Below are 18,850 nucleotides of genomic sequence, written 5' to 3' on the forward strand. Positions count from 1 at the left end.
TTTTGGAGGGATTACCACCAAGATTCTATGGTAATTTTTCTAAATATTATGTAGTCTTCCCAAATCTTATGTGTTTTCAAAAGTTTCTCCAAATTCAGTTATATTTGACAAATATTATAACCAATTTCTAATATCCAAATCAACTTACCAATTACGCAAATGAAATTTTTTAGACGAATGTTAAGTGATTACATTTTAGTTTTTAAATTTTGAAAAAAATCATAGTAAGATATGAAAAATATATAAAATCTTTGTTTTAATCATGGGCAAATTAACGCCAATATCAGTAATTCTCGGATGGATTAATACCGAGATTTTATATACTTTTCATATCTTATATTTTTTTTTTTGTAAAATTTATTCTTTCCTAAAATTTAAAAATAAAAATGGAATCATGCATCTGAAAAAAATCTAATTGGTAAATTCATTTAAAAATTTAAAAATTTATATATTTGTGGAAACAGAATTTGGCCAAAAATATTGAAAAATACGCGAGAATTGAATATAATATTTCGTAAAGATGACTGAATTTGGAAAAAATTTAAAAATAGATTATTTGGTGCAAAATTTTGGTAGATTACATAGGTTACGGTAACCATTTTTCTTTTGTTTATATTTTTGAAAATTAAGCCTACATCATCTACATTTCTTACTATGATTTTGCATTTTAAGTACAATAGTTAAATTTTTAGCCAAATTTAAAAAACAAAAACGACTTTTTGAAAGCTATTTTTAGTTCTCAAAATTTGGCTTTGTTTTTTAAAACCATTAGTGAAAAGTGATAACAAAAAAAGAAATTTGAAGGTGAAAGTAGTGTCTATAGGTTTAATTTTAAAAAAAAAAAACAAAACAAAAAAAAAACAAAATGGTTACCAAACGAAGCAAAAAATTAGTAGAATCTTGATGTTTAATCTTTCTACGAGAAACCCAAAACAATCGATAAGTTATAAAGACTTAAATTTTTAATTAAATTTTGATGGTTGATCTCATCCGAGATGAATTGAGAAAACCTATTTGAATAAATTTTAAAAAAGATACTACTTGTAAGATGAAAATTTCAAAGTACTATTTCTGACCATTTCTTAATGAAGTTATTTTATGTCATTCTTTCGAAAGAAATTTTAAAACTTCCTATACAGTACAATTTCCCAACTTACATAATGTCTATATGAAAGGTCTATAAGAGAATCAATAGTATATACTAATGGTTTTCTAATATTTTTCTCTTCTTTTTTAAATACTTTAAATTATATGTTTTCCATTAACTTTGATATTTATCTAATAAATCTCAACTTCAAATTTGTATCTCATAATTAAGTCTCCTCATAATTTTGTTACATGATATAATTAAATTTATTTTCACCCATCAGTTTAATATGATATTAGAACATGTTAGTTTAATTCTATATTGAACTATCAGATGTAAATTTGTAATTTATCCTTTTGAATACTTTAAGAAAATAAAAATTGAAGAGCAAATTTTGAGGAGTGACTTAACCAAAAAATAAACTTATTAAAATTGGATTTTGTTCGTCTTATCATTGGTGGTAGGTCACTAAACTTGATACGTTTGTGTTAGCAAGTCAATATCATAAACTTGTGAATTTGACAAGTCAAAATGCCATAAACTTATGGATTATAAGTCAAATGTATCCATATCAAAGGAGTTAATGACATGATTTTCAAAACCAAGTTGGATATTCCTACCGCCAAAACCTAAATGTCAATGTTCAAACTTTGTATTAAATGATAATTTAGACCTTCTAATTGTTTACTCCACCTTTGGCCATACTTTTCTCTTCCCCTTTTTAAATAATATATATATCTTACTATTATAAATACAACATTGTATTTGTTCTCCTATTCTTTGTTTAATTGTACATTTCATTCTCTTTCTCCATTTCTTTGTTGAAGAACTCTGACGAATTATGGATCGAAACTTCAACAATCCAAAGTTAGAACCGATATTGCAAGATCTATCGTTAGGAGTATCTAATTCAACAACCGAAGATGCCTCATTGACAGTCATGGTGCTACTAGGGTGCACCCGATGCCTCATGTACGTCATGTCGTCTAAGTTAGATCTCAAATGTCCTAACTGTAACAACACTACACTGCTTGATGTATTCAATTTGGTCGATCAAGCATCTCGAGGAAATGTTGTTGACGTGTCGACTGAGGTTGCTAAATGAGGAGTTTATTGACCTCTCGATTGTGATTACCTTTACTCAGATGTTTTACTTTCATTTCGTAGTTCTTAATTTGTTTGCCTTATTCTAGCTCCTTTTTGTTAGTTCATTCCTATTTTGAATATTTGCTAATAGTTTTTATCATGGTATTGTACCAATTTCAAAGTATGTATATTTCTTTTGAAGGTATTAAATCCATATATACCTATATATATATATTCAATTTCATAAAATTTGATGACAATTATTTACAGGTCAAATTCTCAACTTTAGTCACTTTCAAATAGTTTCATTTTTCAAAATAATGGTTGTGGGTTAAGTAAAGAAGGAGCAAAGAGAAGATATTATGGGAGAGAAAGTAGGAAAAGTGTAAGAAAAAGTAGAGAGAGCAATGCCTTCAACCAGAAGAGAAGAATAGAGAAGAAAGTTGAGATGTGGAGAGGAAAGGAAATAATTAATAAATAGATTGTAATATAAAAAATAATAAATTTTGCTTTAAAGTTGACCACATAATGGCATAAAGCATTCCCAAAATTAGCTTTTTGTTTGTGTCACTTTGAGTGAGGTCGTGTATGATTTTACAAGATGGTACCTAATAATTAGCATAATAATATTTTAAAAAGATCATTTAACTCTAATCTTTTTTTTAAAAAAAAAAAAAAAAAGAACAAAAAACAAAAATGCATCGATGGTTTATCTTCACCTTATCACCTTCTCTCTTATATTTCCTCTCTCTACTTCAATTCATGATCTAACATTTCTCTATTTTTCTTTTTTTTTGGCTCTCTTCTTTAACGGTCTCTTACTTTTCTTCTTCGTCCTTCATCTCCCATCCATGGATTTTCTTCTCGTTACTATTTTTGTTGTTTTATGTTACTATTTGACCTTTGTTTATCTAGATAAAAAAAGAAAAAAAGAAAAAAAAAAACTATGTTAAGATGCATATAGATCATAGAAAAAAAAAAAGAGAGAGAGTAATGAAACCACCAAGAAATATTATAACTTAAATATCTTAACAAAGTTGTATGTTGAGCGTGTGGTAATCTATCGTTTGAGTTTAGTATACAAAAATAAAGACACGTTGAGAATTAATGACACATTGAGATTTAGATTTTAATGATTTCCATCCATATATTAATGATAAGGGTGTTTTTTTTTTTTTTTTTGTTTAAATATATCATTGAAACTTTTGAAAGTTTAAAGATATTTTTGAAATAAATTAAGAATACTAATACTTTTCATCTAAAACTAAAACTAACAGTACCGGTATTCTTGATTTTTTTTTCTTTTTGTTAAGTTCAAGGGTGTTATTGAAACTTTTAAAAGTTGAAGTTCAAGAGTATTTTGACACAATGTATAAAGTTTTCTACCTATACCTATTTTTAGCATGATATTAGGGAATCTCATTGCAATTAGTCAAACAACCATGAAATCTATGTCGGTGTATTTGTCAATTAGTCAATTCAAATATGTAATTATTGGAATAATTGTTGGAGACTCAAATGGTGGATATGCCTAACAAATTTAGGTTAAACAACTTTTTTTTTATTCTAAATTTGAGTACCCTAAATAGGTCTCAAGAAACTTAAGACCATTGATTGAATCCCGTTCATGTCAAAACACAAGACCTTCATGCTTATAATTCATAAATCCATAAAAAAAAAAATGGTGTTCTTTTTTATCTTATGTATTTCACTGTTCCACCAAAAAAATTTCTCTGCCTCTACTGTACTCTAACATGGTAGTTTCCACCACCTATCTAGGGTTGAGCTGATGACATATTTAAAATGCCACCATATAAATCACATTTGAAAATGGGGGACAATTAGCTAGAGCAATAAATACAATGTAGTGAAACTGATTTTGGGAAAGATGTGAGATTGGCCATATTGAAATTACCTTATGGGGATTGAGGAGGTTGTCACACCCCGTCCCAAATTACCCTACCTAAACCTGGGACAAGATGCGATGACAGTAGACCCCGAGCGTGTAATGGAGTCTACCATCAAACTTGTCTTAAACTAAAAACTTAACTTGAACTAAATACCTCGTTTACCTACATATCATAACGAACTAATGAGTTGGGTGGCAGCTTCTGATCCCCTAATCCTTGTTAAAACTCAAAAGCAACCTGATGGGGGAATTTTTTAAAAAAAGGTTGAGTTAAAAATGCCTAGTGAGTGGTGAAATTTATAAGAAAATAATTTTGAAGAAATTATAATCATATTAGATAGAAACATAAGTTTTGTAAATTTACTTAAAACATGAGTAGTTTGAAAACTTGAAAGAGATAACACATATAGTATATCATAAACATATTCTTGCAATCATAAGCATAACCTGTAAATAGATGTAGAACCTAAGAATTTAATAACTTGAAAATTATTGCATAAATAAAATCTTGATCGTTCTCTTGCAATCGTGAACATGAACTTATAAAAACTATCACCAAACTTGTACCTGCACGTGGTCATACTATATACAGAGAAACTCAACGTATATAGTAAAGAAACATGGTTATACTATACATTGATCAAACTTCATATGCATAGCAGAGGAAACGTTGTCATACTACTCATCAAGCAAGGTCAAGGTAAATAGCAGAGACACATGGTCATACGTGCATGCAGAGCAACCCCCAAAAGGTAAAACACCTTGACACATGGCCCAAAGTGTCGCACCCCCTCCCGAGTTTACCTCTCAAGCCCGAAAAGAGGTGTGAGGATGGTAGATACCACCTTTTTGTGAGAACTAGCTTCAACTCAACTTAGGTGAAAATAAAATTAACTTCAAGTTTTCATTAAACAGAAATTAAAGTTTGTACAGTTTCAAGGTTTTACAAATCATTTGCCCAACCCATTTCTACAAATTACTATATAAAATATTTAACTCGTGGCAGACCTCGTCTTCTCGCAGAAACCCAGACTTTTCCCCTACCTGCGAAGAAAAAATATAAAAGAAAAGAATGAGCTTCAAGAAGCTTAGTGAGTGGTAAACAACTTACAAGGTCTCTTACAACCGTTAAGAGCAAAGGCTCAAACATAGTGCATTAATTAAACACAATGAGGTTTTCCCACAAAACCTCAAGCTTGAACGTATTCGTTTCCTGCTATCCCTACATACACTGTAGAAAGTTAATCCCTCTATGTGTACATAGACCTACGTCATATGGGCTAAAAAACTAGACCCGTCGGTACTCTGACTATCCCATGTGAGGTACTTCCTATAGGCTTAGGAACTAGATCCCACGACCTCCTGACCATCCCGTGAGATTATACCACAGGTTAGGAACCAAGTCTTTGACCCCCTAACCATCTTGTGTCACGTATTCTTATCCCATGCAAGCTATGCATATATCTATATATAGAATTTCACAAGAAACCTTTAAAGAATACCACTCACCATTTTGCTACTAGAGATTCTCCTGTTTCCTAAACCTTCTGGCTTCCCAACTTCTTCTAAAAAATGTTGGGCCTACACTAGTCCAATTTAAATTAGAATCTCATGCTTATGGCAATAATAACCTTAGAATATAATCTTGGCCCTAAACTTAGCCTACCAACTCCAACTAATATGAAACTAGGCCTTTGAACATTCTTGGACAACAGTGGGTGCAAGTTAAGGCTACCTTAAGGCTGTTGGGCGCATGGTGTCACGGTCATGCTTGTCCAGGGTTTGTTGCCCATGGTTGCATGCCCGATCCAACCTCCTTCTAGCATACTTTCATATCATGTACTGTATTGGCTTAGTTAGCTTGCTTTCTTTACATTTTCATTGTAAGTGACCACTCGTCCTTTTACATATGCAAGGGTGCCAGTTGACTTTTTGTTCAGAATGCACTATATGGGGATAAGACTAATCATCACTTCCTCATACCCGAAGTAGTACTTTATAAAGCTGTTGTTGTTGCTTATTGCTTTCTAGCCTAGTACAATCTTTCTTTCTTTATTCATACTCACAAAAACTTCTTACGAAAACCTTTTCTCCAAACCCGTTTTCTAAAACCGTTTTCCCTAAAACGGGGGTGGAGGTTGCGAGAGGCACTCGGTGTGCCACCGGAAATCCGTATTCGAGTTGGCTGACTTGTTCGTGAGCGGAAACAAGTGCCGCACAATCGCTAAGAGAAGCTTCCGAAAGAGAAATTGTGACAGTTGGTATCAGAGGCAAGTCGGCTCACAGAGGAAAGATCAGTGATCATGTCGGCGAAGAAGAACCTGACAAGTCCCATGTGGATAGGTTGGTAGAGATGAAAGAGCAAATGCTTTACCTGAGAGAGGTCCCGGATAATGTCCGTTTCCTAGAGACTCGGCTACAAGAAGTTGCTGAGAAAGCCGATGGAATTGATGCGGTAGTGGGCTGCCTAGAGGATTACCCGTCAGAGAATTGATGATGAGGGTAGAGACCCTCGAGACCAAAACAGCACGGTCTGGAAACTTTGAACATGGCGATAGCTCATCGGGCTCTGTTGCCCACATAAAGGAGCGCGTCGAAGAGCTGGACGGCTCCCAAAAAGTAATACTTCAGATGGTAACCGATTTTTCTGAAGACTTTCGGTCGGCCCTTGACGTCGTCAGAGCCGAGATAGCGGATTTGAGCACAAGGGTGAATCTCACCATCCAAGCGGTAGGGAACCAAGCCCCATCTGAGAGAGCAATGGCAGTAAGCAGAATAAAAATTCCAGAACTGAAACCCTTCTGTGGGGTGCGAGAAGCAAAAGCCCTGGAAAACTTTATCTTCGATCTTGAGCAATATTTCAAGGCGACGAACATAGTGACTGAAGAGTCGAAAGTCACACTAGCAATGATGCATCTGGCTGAAGATGCAAAACTATAGTGGAGATCACGATTTACAGACATACAGGAAGGACGATGCACTATTGATACTTGAGATAGATTGAAACAAGAACTTCGCTCACAGTTCTTCCCTGAAAATGTCGAGATCTTGACTCGACGAAAACTTCGAGAGTTGAAGCAAACAGGTAACATCAGGGACTACGTAAAATAGTTTGCAGGACTCATGTTGGATATACGAGATATGTCGAGAAAGACAAGGTCTTTTGCTTTGTCGAAGGGCTGAAACCGTGGGCGAAATCAAAATTATATGAACAGAGAGTACAGGATCTCCCCTCTGCCTATGCAGTAGTTGAACGGCTATACGACCTTAGCACTAACTCGCAAGATGTGAGGAAGCAGTCAACTTCCTCAAATGGGGGAAACAAAAATAGTCGTTCCAGTCCTCCCAGACCTGGGGGAGGAGACAAGAACACAGGGGGGGACCGTAAACCATTCCAACCGAGATCAGGAAACAACTGGCGAGGGCCGTCGCAACAGCATAACAATTACAACCGCCACATGTCTTGTTTCATATGTAGAGGGCCACACAGGGCAGGCGAATGTCCAAATCGAACCGCGTTCAATGCTTTTCAAGCCACATTAGCCTCTGCTTCCGAAGACAAGGCTGAACTGGAGGAGACAGTAATCGAACCAGCTGCAGAAATTGAAAATCTCAGGATGGGGGCATTGAAATTCTTATCTGCGCTCCAGAAGAAAATGGGAAAGGCGACGGAGCTACTAGAGAAAGGACTAATGTATATGGACGCTTGGGTCAACCAAAGATCGGCCAAGAGCACTATGGTCGACTCTGGGGCCACCCATAACTTCATAGCTGAAACGGAAGCCTGCCGCCTGAACTTGACCTGGGAAAGAGATGCAGGGAAGATGAAAGCTGTGAATTCTGCAGCCCTACCGATTACGGGGATAGCGAAGAGAACTCCGGTGAAGTTAGGAGACTGGAAGGGCCTCGTTGACTTCGTGATTGTCAAGATGGATGATTTCGACGTGGTATTGGGGATGAAGTTCCTACTTGAACATAAAGTCATACCAATGCCCCTCACCAAATGTCTAGTCATTACCGGATCTACACCCACCGTAGTTCAAGCCAGTATCAAGCAGCCAAATGGGGTGAGAATGATCTCAGCCCTCCAATTGAAGAGAGGCCTGGCCATGACGAACCCACGTTCATGGCCATCTCGATAGAATTAGTTGAATCCACCGAAGAGGAGATCCCCAAAGACGTTCTATTTGTCTTGGAAGAGTATCGAGATGTCATCCCTAAAAGCTTGCCCAAGTCCTCACCCCCACGAAGGGGGATTGACCATGAGATTGAGTTGTTACCAGGGGCAAAGCCGCCCGCCAAGAATGCATATCGGATGGCCCCGCCAGAATTGGCCGAACTCCGAAAACAATTAGACGAATTGTTAGATGCAGGATTTATCAGACCGGCAAAGGCCCCTTACGGAGCCCTAGTACTGTTTTAGAAGAAGAAGGATGGGAGCCTCCGGTTGTGCATCGACTAACGGGTCTTGAACAAGCTCACAGTTCGCAACAAATATCCCCTTCCTATCATTACTGACTTATTTGATCGGATCCACGACGCTAAGTATTTCTCGAAATTGGACCTGCGGTCGGGATATTATCAAGTCTAAATTGTTGAAGGAGACGAACCTAAGACGACCTGTGTCACGAGATATGGAGTCCTTCGAATTCCTCGTGATGCTCTTTGGCCTCACCAATGCTCCAGCAACTTTCTGTACCTTAATGAACCAAGTGTTTCACGAATACCTCGACAAATTCGTCGTAGTGTATCTCGATGACATTGTGGTCTATAGTGCCTCACTGGAGGACCATCGACATCACCTCCAACTAGTCTTCGAAAAGCTGAGGAAAAATCATTTGTATTTGAAGAGAGAGAAGTGCTCCTTTGCCCAAGAGCGCATAAATTTCCTCGCCCACGTGATTGAGTGTGGTCTGATTGGTATGGAATAGGGCAAGGTGGCCGCGATCAGAGACTGGAGGGTACCATCATCTGTGACCAAACTACGATCCTTCCTCGGACTAGCCAACTACTATAGGCGGTTCGTAGAAGGATTTTCAAGAAGAACAGGGCCGTTAACCGAACTGCTGAAGAAAGATAGCCAATGGAGCTGGACTCCTGAATGTCAAGCCGCCTTTAAGGGATTGAAGAAAGTGATGATTGAGGGGTCGGTCCTCGGAATTGCCGACGTGACCAAGCCATTTGAAGTAGAGACTGATGCTTCTGACTTTGCGTTGGGTGGTGTCCTCCTCCAAGACGGACACCCCATCGCGTATGAGAGTAGGAAACAAAATGATGCCGAACGGAGGTATGCCGCCTCCGAGAAAGAGATGTTAGCAGTAGTTCACTGCTTGAGGGCCTAGAGACAGTATCTCTTAGGGGCCAAGTTCGTGGTCAAGACCAACAACGACTCCATTTGCCACTTCTTCAACCAACCGAAGTTGTCATCGAAACAGGCATGGTGGCAGGAGTGTCTAGCGGAGTTCGATTTCCAATTCGAACATAGACCGGGGAAAAGTAACCAAGCGGCCGATGCTCTTAGCTGAAAGAGCAAACATGCGGTCCTATGCATGTTCGCCCGCCTACAAGAAAGTACGTTGCAACAGTACAAGAAACTGTCAAAACTCACTTGACAAACGACATAGCGACACAGGCCATCATACAGTTGACCAAAGAAGGGAAGACACACCAGTTTTGGGTGGAAGACGATCTACTATACACCAAGGGCAATCGCCTCTACATCCCCAGATCCGGGGAGTTACGAACGTCGCTGATGAAGGAGTGTCACGACACACCGTGGGCAGGACATAATGGTTGGCAGAGGACTCATGCCCTCTTGAAACAAGACTACTACTGGCCAAGCCTTCGAGATGATGTCATGCAATTTACCAAGACTTGCCTTGTCTGCCAACAAGACAAGGTCAAAAGGGCAAAATTAGTGGGTCTGCTGGAACCCCTACCTGTGCCCTCGAGACCATGGGAGAGTGTGTCCCTCGACTTTATCACCCATTTGCCCAAGGTGGGAGAGTTCGAATCGATCCTTGTTATCATCGACCGGTTCTCAAAATATGCCACCTTCATTCCCAATGCCGAAGATGTGCACAGCCATAATGAGTGCCCAGTTGTTCTTCAAACACATCGTGAAATTATGGGGCGTCCCCACGAGCATTGTTAGCGATCGGGACGGAAGATTCACTGGGACATTTTGGACAGAATTGTTCAAAATATTGGGGTCAACACTGAATATCTCCTCTAGCTATCATCCCCAAACTGACGGCCAGACAGAACGCTTCAATAGTATGCTCGAGGAATATCTGCGTCACTTTATCGACGCTAGGCAGAAGAACTGGGTTCAGTTGTTAGATGTGGCTCAGTTCAGCTTCAATAGCCAGCAGAGTTCTGCGATTGGAAAAATGCCCTTCGAAGTGGTGTGCGGTAGACAGCTGCTCATGCCACACTTGATGGACCACCCTTATGCAGGTAAAAGTCCTCAGGCACATAACTTCACTAAAGAGTGGAGCAAAACCTCTGAGATAGCTCACGTCTACCTAGAAAAGAGCATAAAAAAGGATGAAGAAGTGGGCTGATAAGAAGCGAAGGTCCCTTGAGTTTCAAGCTAGGGACAAGGTCTTGATCAAGCTACGATCGGAACAGTTTCGTTTCCGAGGCCAGAGAGACCAACGACTAGTAAGGAAATATAAAGGTCCAGTGGAGGTAATTGAGAAGGTCGGGAGAACCTCATATAAGGTTCAGTTACCCTCATGGATGTAGATTCATCCTGTCATCCATGTGAGTATCTTGAAGCCCTATCATCCCAATCCCGAGGATGAACAGCGAAACATGCTAAGGTGTCCACCGGTCACGATGAAGAATTTCGCTGAGAAAGAAGTTGCACAAATCCTGAATAAACGTACGCGCCGTATTGGAAGACCCAGACGAGAACTGACAGAGTTCTTAGTGAAATGGAAGGATCTCCCGACGAAGAGATCAGTTGGGAGTGGGCCGAAGATTTGAAGAATGCAGCTCTAGCCATCGCAGATTTTGAACAAGGTCGGTTGACAGGGACGTCAACCAATTAAGTGGGGGAGAATGTCACGGTCATGCTTGTCCAGGGCCTGTTGCCCATGGCCGCATGCCCGATCCAACCCCCTTATAGCATACTTTCATATCATGTACTGTATTAGCTTAGTTAGCTTGCTTTCTTTACATTTTCATTGTAAGTGACCACTTGCCCTTTTGCATATGCAAGGGTGCCAGTTGGCTTTTTGTTCAGAATGCACTATATGGGGATAAAACTAATCATCACTTCCTCATACTCGGAGTAGTACTCTATAAAGCTGTTGTTGTTGCTTATTGCTTTCTAGCCTACTACAATCTTTCTTTCTTTATTCACACTCACAAAAACTTCTTACGAAAACCTTTTCTCCAAACCCGTTTTCCCTAAAACGGGGGTGGAGGTTGCGAAAGGCACTCGGTGTGCCACCGGCAATCCGTATTCGAGTTGGCTGACTTGTTCGTGAGCAGGAACAAGTACCGCACAATTTCTAAGAGAAGCTTCCGAAAGAGCGATTGTGACACATGGCAGCTCTTCTGGACACCTTGACTACTCTACTCAATGCATGTACATCAAGTTGGGCGCATGGTCCAGTGTCTTCAACGCATAGGCTTCCTCCTAAATGAATAGGCCTCTCCTTAACAACTCTAATTCTTTTCAATTCCCTCATTTTTAAGTTTTCTTTTGAGGAAACTTGAGTTGTGAGGTGAAATGAGACCTCCTAAAGATATTTATAGGAATTTAGGATTTTCCTTGTCATCCTTCTCATGCCTCAATGCATGACGCCTCATGTGCATGGAAAACTTAAGTGTCAACACCATGCAAAGCCCAATGTAACACTTCTTGACACCTTCTACTTGACACCTCCTACTTGCATGCAAGACTTAGGTGTCTTCACCATGCATAGGCCAACACATAGCTTCCCTTGAGGTGGCACTTCAACACTTTACATGCTCCCCTATACATCCCCTCATTCTTTGCTCGGTCCAAGACTTCATTTGATCAAACCATGTACCTCACCTCGCTGTCAATTCGACCTTGCTCTCCAAGTAACTTAAGTCAACAAATGGTTCACTAGGTTTGGAAGCATGGTTCCCTAACTATGCTACCAACTTGTCTCCCTCTCATAGCATAGCTTTCTTCTTTAGGTTCATAGCATGATTATGCGTCCAACTATGTTTTTCTCCAAAGGTATGCGTTCAACTATGGAAAATTAGGATTTCTTGGTGTAATTCTTACCCAAGGGATTGTCTCATGCTTCCATCTTGCTCTTCATATACCCAAAATGGAATCCACAAAGTCTTCCTATGCATCTAACTCTTCCCTTATGCGTCCAACTCTTCCTCAACTTCATTCTTCCTCCATCTCCTTCACATAGCATAACTTTCTCTTTTGAGCTCATAGCATAATTATGCGTCTACTTTGCCTCTCTTCACCTCAAGGTAAACGTCCAACTCCCTTCCCTATGCGTCCAACTCTCTTCCTTTAAGGTTTCATCACTTGTGTCCTATACTATTCAACACTTGGTTAAATTCTCACCTCGAACCTCCTCATGCATCCAACTATGCTTGTGCTATTTTCCTACCTCTTTTGGTTGTGCATAGTTAAATGCATGGTTTGTTCAACACTTAACCAACTCTTCCCTATGCTTTCACCTTGTCCCTCATCTCAACGCATGGCTTCACACTCTCATAGCATAGTTTCTTATGCTCATAGCATAGCTCCACATGCTCACAACATAGTCTCTTATGCTCATAGCATAGCTCCTCATGCTCACAACATAGTCTCTTATGCTCGTAGCATAACTCCTCATGCTCACAACATAGTTTCTTCTTTCTCATAACATAGTGGTCAATATCCCCTATGCATCGACCAAAGTTTTCCTTAGGATGCACCTACCATGCATCTAACATGGTAGAATTTTACTCGACTATGCTATGAGTTGAAGTTCCTTAACTATGCTATGACTTATCTTATCCAACTATGTTATGACTTCTCCTATTCAACTATGTTATGTCTTTAGCCGTGCTATGACTTCTCCTACTTAACTATGTTATGAGTCGAATCTCTTTATTAACACTTAGCCAATTCTTCACTTACCTAGGCTAATTCATGCCTTGAAATTTTTCAAGGTTCACAGCTTGTTTTGAACACTTAGTCAAATTTTAGCTTCAACCTACTATACCTACAACACTTAGAAACTTTCCTAAGTACTTTTACTTCCTCCAAGACATAGTTTAGGTACTTAGCCAAACTTTTCCCTTCCAAAGCTTGATTTCATCTCTCAACCTAAAGAATACCGTGAAGGCTCGAGTGTTACACAAAGCCATGTATGTGTCGTAGTGGGTCACAAAGACCTCGTGTATATCATGGCTATACTATGGAAGCACATTCATGTGAGTGCAGTGGGTAATCAATCGCCATAGGTACATCGATCTAGTGGTTTGAAAACCACTTTAAACATAAAACATAAGCTTGACACTTCTGAAAAATCTTCTCGACACATAATTCATAAATCATTCTAAAACTATGAATTTTCTTTGAAACAACATTTCGTAAATCCAACAATTCACATGAAACACATTTTCTTTAAAATACTTTAAAACATAAATTCCTGCTAGAAACGTGAATGCACTTCAAATCTTGATAATTATGTCCGAACTTCATATAATAGATCTAATAAATTATTCTTGAATATAAAATCATGAAATTTATTACTCTGCCTGAAAATCACATGACAATACACTTAAATAGCATGTATTCATAAGATTTGTTAAATTTCATATTATTTATCTCAATAATAAAATATTTGTACAATAAACCACTCATCAAATTTCTAGATTGTAAAATTTAGATCAAAAGCCACCCTCATCTCGATTTGTCGTGAAATATTAATTCCAACACTCATATGATAACTACTCATTAATCACCAAATTGAATTCAATAATTTTAACCAATGTATATTTATACTCTCTCCTCATTAAGCACTTTTACTTTATATGTCCACTATTATTATTGTTATTAGTAAGGAAGAATTAAATTAATTCCCCAAAATTCTTGACTTCCTCATTTTGTGAATTAATTTCCCCCTTTAATTAAATTCTCTAAAATTCTCTTCTCTCTCTTACCTTCACAGCTTCTTCATCTTCTCCCATTATTCTTTTTTTCCCTTCTCTCCTTATCTTCCAAAGCGTGTCAATATTTCTTACAAAATAATAATAATAATTTTTCATTCCCAAAACAAACCACTCTTCACGTGATCTCCCCAACTAGCACACCCACTTTTTAAGCTTTTCACCATATAAAAGATCTTATCCCTAAAATAATATTTTATTGTCAAAATACACATTCTCTCGCCCTCGTTGATATATGTTTGAAATACATTTTCAAATGTTTAATTTAAAATATAAATAATTTTAAATTAAAAAAATTGAAGTATTTGACAATCATTCAAAATAGGTTTTTAAATATATTTTGATAAATAAAAATGTTTTTTTTACAATATCAATCACTTTTCTATTGCATTTTATTAACTATTGTACTTCAACATCTTAGATATTGCTTTTTTTGTATTCTATTTTGTACTATTGTTATTAACTTGTATGCTAAATTTATCTATATCCTATATTATTTTAAAGAAAAAGAAAATGTATTTTCAACATATCAATATTCTCATTTTTTAGAAATATATATATTAAAAAAATGGTGCATCCTTAGACGTATCCGTATCTTACTTTTTAGAAATTGATGAATAGTCGTACCCAATCGTATTAGTCGTGTTTGTGCTTCATAGGATATTATATATATAAAAAAAATCTAGCATTTTCTAATTTACCATATTCTAGTAGCTCCCAGGTCTTGAAGAAGACCACCATGTGGAGAATTAGGTTTGTTGCAATCTTAAATGAATTAGGTTTTGATTATATATTCTTTTACAAGTGGAAGGTAGGCAGTTTAGTTGTATGTTGTGTCAATGATCTACTTTCGCATAGTGAAATGTACTACAAGAAGAATGAATTTGCATGTAACAAAAGAAAGGATGAATTAAGGAGAAGATTTTTGTATTTTTAGAAATTGATGACACTTTTTTCAGTGTCGCCTATTTATGACTATGACTTACCGTCATTAAATAAAAACAATTAATTTTTACAAGAAGAAAATAGGATTTTTATTTTATTTTATTAAAAGTTATAAGGCCTAACTTTTTCCATTCATGGTTCTTCGTTCTCTGCTGTCTTGTCTTCTACTTCCCTCTGTTCATTCTCCTCTTTCATGTCTCCCTCTGCTCACCCATGTCCTATAACGTTTTAGTTTGTACTACTAATTCTCATTCTTCGGTGTCTCCCTCTGCTTCCTCGTTCGATTACAATCTTAAGAGTTTAGGTTGGTGTAGAGTATGGTGATTGACCATCAATGCTAGTGGTTAGTGGCGGATCTTGGATTTTACGTAAGGGATAGAAGTTTATATAAATTTAATTTAGACACATTGATATAAGAGAAATTATTTCAAATGGTAAAACTGTTGAAAATACTTACAAGATATAGTAAAGTTTTTGAATTATCAATGATAGACGCTGATAGATATTGATAGTTCTAAAATTTTATCATATTTTGTAAATATTTTGGTTTATTTTTCTATATTTAAAAACAACCCTTGATATAATATCATAAAAATGAGCATAACTAACTGACAACAGACGGTGACAGATCCTAAATTTCATTTAGGGGCACAACTTTACATAATATTAAAATTTTAGCTCATTAACGTCTTATTTGTGTTATATATAATTGATTTTAAAAAATATATATTGAGTTATTGACATCTCGATTTGTGTGTAAAAAATATAGTACCATACATTTTTTTAAAAAGATATAATGTAACTATTTGCTACAAAATCGAATGTTTGAGGTTCAACTAGTAACAAAAACAATTTTTTATCTAGTACAATGGTTCATTTTTAAACGTTTTTTAGATACTAATTTGAAAGTTTATGTATCTACTAGACATTTTTAAGAGATTTAGTAGAGTTAAAATTGAAAATTTAGATATTTAATAGTCATAATTTTAAAAACTAAAAATTAAATTTGTACCAACTTGAATGTAATTTTAAAATAAGGGTAAAGCGAATACCAAAAGAAAAAAAAAATTATAAGTGAAAATGGGGTTATTCCCCAAAGAGGTGTAACCCAAATGAGCAAATTAGACAATCACTCTGTAATATTTTGCTAATTCAAATTTGAACCACAACGTGCTTGTTTCATAGATTAGTGACCCAACATGTGACATAATTTCGCCATACTAGAAAAGTGTTTCATGTTTAACCACGAGGCTAGAAGCTATAATTACCATGAGCTAGATGAGTAACTTATGTATATCTTACAAATATTTTGAGTTATCTCTGTCTTTCTAATGTGAAATTCTAAACATGAATGTCTAAAATGGTTTTTTTTTTCTTTTTTTTTCTTTCTTTTTTTACGACATGTGGGATGCGAAAATCAAACCTCTAACTTTAAGGTTGATGGTACAAACATTATGTCAGTTGAGCTATACTCATTTTGTTAAGATGATATCTTTCTTAGTTCACCATTGTTAGAACTTTTTTTTTGTCTCTCTTTATGACTAAATACTCATTTTAATTTTATTGGCCCTAATACCAATATTAGATAAATAAATGGCTCTTTCTCAAAACAAAAAACTTTTAGATGATCCATCTCATGTTTATTAATAAATATTATATCAGATGACAAAAGTATATATAAAAAATAATTATTCTGAAAATTAATAGGTTAAAAGATACATTTTGAAAGCTATGATGTTATAGAATTCAACTAAAGTAGTAGACATAAGTCAAAGAATTTTGTACTTCATATTTTTAAGAGAAAATCTCACCTATCCAAAAGTTTAATGATCTAAGTTGTCATATAAATCATGAATAAAAGTAAGATCGAGTGACACATATGCATGCATACATACATACAAACATACATACAGACATACATACATGTGTGTGTATATGATGCTTGGTGAAAGGGGTGTCGAATCATTCTACGAGTCATCAAATAAAATTTATAAATATTGATCTAAACATCCTCTACTACTGTGTAGTATAGTTAGCAAGACTAGGTCGATCCGTAGAGAAGCTCGAAGTTATTTTTACTAAGCCTATTCTCTAATTGAAGTGATAAATGAGGCGGGGAGGGGTTTGGTGTGGCTTGAGAAGTAAGCATGGAAAAAATTAAATGTGAAATGCAAAGTGCAAGAATAATAAAACCAATCTATCCTAGGTTTTGATTTCTATCTTTGACTATGCTTATCCAACATATTCAATAGTGATGAATGAAAGTCCAAAATAACTAATTAATCAATATAAGATGACAAACAGTTAATACTGATGTCAAATGCATTATTAAGATTTAGGGAAAACCCTAGGATAAATGACAAACAGGTAATACTGAAGTAGCCACTTGGTATGATCTTCATCTAGTTAAATAAATAATGCTAATTGATAGGATGCCACACAATCCACAACTTTGACTTAACTTTGTTACTAAGACTATGAGCATTCAGATTATGAATTAATTATTAATCTATAACGATCAATCATGCAATTTTGACTAGTTTATGTTAGACAGTCTCAAAAAAACACAACCATAAATATAATCCGAAGATGAAAGTTCATAAACAAAATAGAAACATTCAGAGTTTAGCACAAGTCTCACAAGATTACAACTGGAAGAAATCATTAATACTAGGAATTGGCAATCTTTATCTTTCTATTGAGACGAGAAAGTTAAAACATGTCATCATTCAACTCAATTACAAAAAAAAAAAAAAATAAAGAAAAAACTGAAAACTAACACTACAGATGGATAGAGGAAGAAGAAATAAGGAAAAGGAATGGTCGTCGCCGAAAATGAACTACCCTATTAAAAAATTATGACCTAATTACTGAACTGTTCTTATAGCAATACGAAATCGCTATGGTATCGTGACTTTTTCACAACCTCGGGTTTTTGTGTCATGCCTAGCATTGTAGCACTAGGTCTTAGGAGTATTTTCGTCTTTTTCTCTTCTATTTAACATGGTTGCTTCATTAGATAAACATAGCAATCTCAAAATCTCGTGCTAAAGAGTATGGTAGTTCAAATCTTCAAATTGTTCGCTTTAGTTCCATGTACACCTTAATGCTTGAAAGTAGGGTTTATTCTTCATATTCGGTAAACAATAGTTGACCCTCCAATCCTCCGCAACGTACCATTTTCTAGAGATATTCACACTACTCAGCACTTACCTTAATATCCCATAGACCAATCTTAAGAGAGGACCCCACTCAAAGTATTTTCTCACTTTACATCCACATGAAAATCTATGATTAATTTTAAACTATTTGCCCAAAAAACTCAGAAATTCTACCACGTTTTAAATGAAAATTAAATATCACCTAAACTATACCCAACAGGGAAAACAAATCAAAATTCCACTCATATAAATATAATATAAATAAAAGATTTATTAACTTATTTGAAAATCGTAAAAAATTTATTTACTTATTTAAATTTATTTTTTCAATTTCTTGTTTCGATACTTTTTAAATATCTATCGAAATCGATATTTTATCTATATTTCAATCAAAATTTTCATAAAATTAAAATTTCGATATTTTCGTCAACATCATGATATTAAACCTTACAAACGACTCACCAGTTTTGCAAGAACAAAATTCAAGTATATAAT

Source organism: Benincasa hispida, chromosome 8, assembly GCF_027475165.1.
Source record: "Benincasa hispida cultivar pf3 chromosome 8, pf3_genome.v1.1, whole genome shotgun sequence".
Classification (NCBI taxonomy): domain Eukaryota; kingdom Viridiplantae; phylum Streptophyta; class Magnoliopsida; order Cucurbitales; family Cucurbitaceae; genus Benincasa; species Benincasa hispida.